The sequence below is a fragment of the Petaurus breviceps genome, unplaced genomic scaffold (genome assembly GCF_028583685.1).
Source record: "Petaurus breviceps papuanus isolate PSGF00001 unplaced genomic scaffold, PetGlider_PUasm1.0 88178, whole genome shotgun sequence".
Taxonomy (NCBI): Eukaryota; Metazoa; Chordata; class Mammalia; order Diprotodontia; family Petauridae; genus Petaurus; species Petaurus breviceps.
The window spans coordinates 6544-13306 of NW_027186902.1; the positions used below are offsets into that span (position 1 = coordinate 6544).

The window sequence follows — 6763 nt, forward strand, 5'->3', positions numbered from 1 at the left end:
TGGCAGACTCCAGCTCAGTGAACCATCACATGTACCAGTGCAATACTGGGAGGGCAGGCACCCTCCAGAGGTCAGACCTCCATGTGTTTCAGTTCAGCCCAAGGTAATGCAGAATAATCCTACCTGGCCTCATCACATGCCATACAATACCACTAGGACCCCAGCTCAGCAGCAGGTAAGTTGCCAGACCCCTATAGTCTCCAGCTACTAGCACCTGAGATCCCAGCACACAAAACCAGGAACCAGGTCCCTGGCTCCCAACACAAGAAGCTTGGGACAGTGCCCCCTGTGACCCAGAAGCATAGTTCAACTTTAAAAGCCAGAAAGAGGCAAAGAATATGAGTGAAAAAATTAACACTGACCATAGATAGCTTCTATGGGGACAGAGAAAATCAAACTGCAAACTCAGAAAAGGAAAACATTGTAAATATATCTACATCCAAAACCACAGAGCAGAATGTGGATGGATCTCAAGCCCAAAGAGCCTTCCTGCAAGAGGTCAAGAAGGATTTGAAAAGTCAAATAAGAGAGGTAGAAGAAAAATTGGGAAAATAAATGAGAGGTATGAAAGAGAAAGTCAACAGCTTGGAAGAGGAAGGACAAAAATTGAATGAATAAAACAATTCCTTAAAATGTACAATTGGCCAAATTGAGGGGAAAAAATCCACTGAAGAAAAAAATAGAATTGACTAAATGGAAAAGGAGGTACAAAAATTTACTGAAGAGAAGAACTCCTTAAAAAGTAGAATTGGTCAAATGAAAAAGGAAGTACAAAAGCCAACCAAAGAAAACAATTACTTAAAAATTAGAATTGGACAAGTGGAAACTAAGGATTCTATGAAACAGTAAGAATCAGTCAAACAAAATCAAAAGAATGAAAAAAATAGAAGAAAATATAAAATACCTCCTTGAAAAAACCACTGACCTGGAAAATAGATCCAGGACAGAGATAATTTAAGAATTATATGGTCTACCTGAAAACCATGATCAAAAAAAGAACCTGGATGGCATCATTGAAGAAATTATAAAGGAAAACTTCCCTGAGCTCCTAGAACCAGAGAGTAAAATAATAATTGAAAGAATCCACTTATCAACTCCTGAAAGAAATCCCAAAATAAAAACTCCAAAAAATATTGTAGCCAAATTCCATAATTATCAGATCAAGGAGAAAATACTGCAAGCAGCCAGAAAGAAACAATTTAAATATTGTGGAATCTTTCTACATTAAAGGATCAGAGGACTTGGAATACGATATTCTGGAAGGCAAAGGAGTTCGGATTACAACCACGAATCAACTACCCAATAAAACTGAGCCTAATCTTTCAGGGGAGGAGATGGACCTTCAATGAAATAGGGGACTGCCAAACTTTTCCGATGAAAAAACCAGAGCTGAACAGAAAATTCAAGCTTCAAATACAAGACTCAGGAGAAGCTTAAAAAGGTAAATAGGAAAGAAAAAAACAAACATATTATTCAATAAGATTAAACTGTTTGCATTCCCTACATGGGAAAGTGATACGTTAATATCACTTAAGTGATAGTGTTAACTGTTGAGAACTGTATCTTTGTTATGACATTTAGAAGGGGTATACATAGACAGAGGGTGTGGTCATAAATTGACTTTGATGTGATGATTAAAAAATTAATTAAAGAGTGACTAAAAAAAGAATTGTACTGGGAGGAGAGGAAAGGAGGATGCAGAAAAGGGGAAATTACATCACATGAAGAGGCGTAAAGATTTATTACAGTAGAGGGAAAGAAGGGAGGGAGAAAACATTACTCTCATTGGATTTGGCTCAAAGCAAGAATAACATACACACTCAGTTGGGTATATAAATCTATCTTGCCCTATAGCAGCATTTATCAATCTCTGGGTCACCACTCCACATGGGGTCACATAACTGGATGTGGGGGTTGCAAAAAGTTTGGCAGGAGTAAAAGCTTTCTAAATGCACAACAACCAGAAATTAATTTAAAAATCAAATGTGTAATGAATCTGAGGTGTTTCTGGAAACACTGATGTTGCCTCCCACTGTTGTCTTGGTACTGAACACACAACATGCATACTTTGCACTATCTATGCTCTCAAGTCACGCAACACCAACAAACACTGCCAGAAACACTTTGACTCAGATTTGAGACTACTATATGCTATGAGTTGCAGTGTTTTTATTGTACAAACAAAATCGCTAGATGAATTTTAGCTTGGGATTAGGACAGCATCTCCAACAATTTCTGGAATGGCCCTAAATATACTTCTGCCATTTTGTAGTATATATTTATGTGAAGTGGCATTCTTAGCATTGACAATAATAAAATCAAAATATTGATCAACTCTGAAAAACATTGAAGATGCACTATGTCCCACAGTATCAAGTATTCCACCAAGATTTAATTCTTTATATAAAAATGAACAAGTACATCCAATCTCATTAGTATGCAACTTTGTTTTTGTCTTTAATAAATGGTAAAATTACATGTATACCAAAGAATTGCTTTAAAATAAATTTCTTTATGGTTTATTATCAGTAAATGTTTGATTTGTATACCTATTTTAGATACCTGAGTTGCATAAAAATTTCTCAGGTGAGAAATGGTCACAAGTGGGAAAAGTTGAAGAAGCTTTGCCCTAGAGGAAGGAGGAGAGAAAAGAGGAAAGAAGAGGGAGGGGGGCTGATAGAAGGGAGGGTTGATGGAGGAAGGCAGTGGTCAGTTATATATCGTAGACCTCTGGAGAAAAATTGAATGGGGATAGAAAGGAATATAACTTTTATCTCAGCAGTACATGGCACCTACAAAAACTGATCATGCACTAGGGCACAAAAACCTCCCAATCCAATGCAGAGAGGTAGAAATATTAAATTGATCCTTTTCAGATCATGATGCAATAAAAAATTACATGTAATAAAGGGCCATGGAAAGATATTCTAAAAAAATAATTGGAAACTAATTAATCTAATCCTAAAGAATGAGTGGGTCAAACAACAAATCATAGGAACAATCAATAGCTTCATCAAAGAGACTGACAATAATGAGACAACTTACCAAAACTTATGGGATGAAGCCAAAGCTATTGTTAGGGGAAATTTTATATATCTAAATGCTTACATGAACAAAACAGAGAAAGAGGGGATCGATGAATTGGGCATGCAACCAAAAAAGCTAGAAAAAAAATTAAAAATTGCCAATTAAATACCAAACTAGAAATTCTGAAAACCAAAGGAGAGATTAACAAAATTGAAATTAAGAAAACTATTGAATTAATAAATAAAACTAAGGGATGATTTTATGAAATAAACAATAAAATAAACTTTTGGTTAATTTGATTTGAAAAAAAAAGAAAGAAGAAAACCAAACATCAAAAATGAAGAGTGTGAATTCACCACCAATAAAGAGGAAATAAAAACAATATCTGGGAGTTCTTTTGCCCAACTGTATACTCATAAATCTAACGATCTTAGTAAAATGGATGAATATTTACAAAAATATAAATTGCTTAGAAAAACAGAAGAGGAAATAAAATATTTAAATAAATCTTTCAGAAAAAGAAATTGAACAAGCTATCAATGAATTCCCTAAGAAAAAATTGCCAGGGCCACATGGATTTACGAATTAATTCTACCAAATATTTTAACAACAATTAATTCTAATACTATATAAACTATTTGGGGAATGTAGGTGAAGAGGGAGTCCTGCCAAATTCTTTTTATGATACAAATATGGTGCTGATGCCTAAACCAGGAAGAGCCAAAACAGAGAAAGAAAATTATAGACCAATTTCCATAATGAATATTGATGAGAAAATTTTAAATAAAATATTAGCAAAGAGATTACAACAACTTATCACAGATATAATACACTGTGACCAGGTAGGATTTATACCAAGAATCCAGGACTGGTTCAATATTAAGAAAACTAGCAGCATAATTTTTTTTAACAGCCATAAAAATGTTTTAACATTGAAAGTCACCTGAGAACAGTCTCTGCCCACCATGCTCTCACCACAGCCCTCCCGGGTCAGATCCCCAACAAGCCCTTCAGAAGGCTGAGCCCACTGGATTGGGCTCAGACTAAGAGTCTCTCAATTGACTGTTGGACGGACTGGATCTGGGGCTTCAGCTGGGAGCCTTCCTTGATGGTGACGGAGCAGGCAATGACAGGCCGGGAGATGCCGCAAGCCCGCCCCAGCGCCTGCTTGGAGCGCAGAAACACGAAGGGCACGTTCTTGTCCTCACACAGCAGTGGGAGATGGAGAATGATCTCCAGGGGCTCGGCATCCGCAGCCATCACGATGAACTCAGAGATGCCTCTGTTGAGGGTCTTGGTGGCTTCATTGGCGCCCTTCCGGAGCTGCTTGTAGTTACAGGATTGCTGTACCAGGTCCAGAAGCTTTTTCGTGAGCTGGGCATCTGCCAAAGGGTAAGCTTTAGGATTCACTTCAGCCTCAGTCATCCTCGCGACCCTACAGTCCGACCCCCACCTCGGAAGAGCGCTGGGATCGGGGGAGCAAGACGAGTCCTCTCGGCTCGAAAGCTTCACGGAGGATGCCTGGAGTAGAAAAGGCCCGGCTGGGCCACCTGGGAACTAGGCTGCTGGGAAAGGGGGAGGAGCCATGCGCGGAAACCTTCAACTAGCAGCATAATTGACCACATCAATAACAAAATTAACAGAAATCATATGATTACTTCAATAGATACTGAAAAAGAGCTTTTTAACAAAATAAAACAGCCATTCCTATTTAAAACACTAGAGAGAATAGGAATAAATGGAGTTCTCCTTAAAATGATAAGTAACATATATCTGAAACCATCAGCAAGCACTATCTGGAATGGGGATAAGCTAAAAGTGGTTCTAATAAGATCAAGGGTGAAACAAGAATGTCCATTATCACCATTGTTATTCAATATTGTACCAGAAATGTTAACTTTAGCAATAAAAGCAGAAAAAGAAATTGAAGGAATTAAAATAGGCAAAGAAGAAACAAAGCTATCACCCTTTGCAGATGTTATGATGATATACTCAGATGCTCGTGGGCAGAGCTAATAAAAATGACCATTCTACCTAAATTAATTTATTTATTCAGTGCCATACAAATCAAACGACCAAAAAATTGTTTTAGAGAGCTAGAAAAATAATAACAAAATTCATCTAGAAGAATAAAAGGTCCAGAATATCAAGGAAATTAATGAAAAGAAATGCAAGTGAAGGTGACCTAGCCATACCAGAACTAAAACTGTATTATAAAGCAGCAATCATCAAAACTATTTGGTACTGACAAAGAAATAGAGTGGTAGATTAGTGGAATAGGTTAGATAATAACACACAATGGTCAATGACTAGTCATTTACTGCTTAATAAACCCAAAAGACTCCAGTTTCTGGGATAAGAACTCTATTTGAGGGGCAGCCAGGTAGCACAACGAGTAAGAGCACTGGCCCCAGTGTCGGGATGACCTGGGATCAACTCTGGGCTCAGATACTCAGTACCACACCCAGAAATAACTGGCCGTGTAACCTTGAGCAAGTTACTTAACCCCAATTGCTTTAAAAAAAGAACTCTATTTGACAAAAACTGCTAGGAAAACTGGAAAATAATATGGCAGAAACTAGGCATAGACCCTATACCAGGATAAGTTCAAAATGGGTACACGATTTATACATAAAGAGTGATACTATAAACAAATTAAGAAAGAAAGGAATAGTTTACCAGTCAGGTCTACGGAGAACAGAAGTTATGAACAAACAAAAGATAGAGAACATTATGAAATGGAAAATGGATAATTTTTATTACATTGAATTAAAAAGGTTTTGCACAAAGTCAATACAACCAAGATTAGAAGGGAAAGAGAAAACTGGGAAATAATTTTTACAAGTAGGGTCTCTGATAAAAGCCTCATTTTTAAAATATATCGAAAACTGAGTCAAATTTGTAAGAATACAAATCATTCCCCAACTGACAAATGGTTAAAGGATATGAACAGAAAGAACTGATGGCATCTGAATACAGACAAAAGCATACTTTTTTCATTTTCTTTTCTTCTTTCATTTTTTTTTTGGTTCGGGTTTTCTTCCACAAAATGACAAATCTGGAAATGTTTTCCATTATTGTACATGTATAACCTAAATCAGATTGCTTACCATTTCAGGGAAGGGGGGAGGGGAGGGAGAGGGAAAAGGGAAAGAGACGGGGTAGAGAATTGGAACTTCATAGCCTAGAAAAAGAATGTCTAAAATTGTTTTTACGTTCAATTGAGGGGGGAATATTTTTTAATCACATTAGCAGTTAGAGACTTGCTTGAAGGGACTATCCATTTCTACTAAAGTGAAAAAAAAATTTTTTTAATAAGCCTACAGCAATAAGGTATCCAGGGGCTCCTAACTGAAGTAGATCACCTGGGGTCCAGGATCACAAGTACATAGTGAACACAGCAGGTGGTGATCCCCATGTCAACTGCATTATTTGAACCATCAAGATCAACGGTGAAACAAGAATGTCAGCTAGGTGGTACCATGAATACAGTATCTTGCCTGGAGTCAGAAAGCCCAGAGTTTATATTCAGCTTCAGACACTTATTCGCTGTGTGACCTGGGTAAGTCCCTTAATGTCTACCTGCCTCAGTCTCCTCAACTGTAAAATGAAGATCATAGTAATAGCAACTTCCCAGGGTGTGTGAACATCAAATGAGCTCATATGTGTGAAGCCCTGAGCATGGTGCCTGTAGGTGCTAAATAAATGCTTTTTCCCCTCCTCTACCACTCTCCAC

General features: G+C 37.3%; 1 pseudogene; it reads right to left on the bottom strand.

Annotated features, from left to right (window-relative positions):
* Positions 1-2507: 2507 nt before the first annotated feature.
* Positions 2508-4621, bottom strand: LOC138176389 (NHP2-like protein 1 pseudogene; annotated as a pseudogene).
* Positions 4622-6763: the final 2142 nt, after the last annotated feature.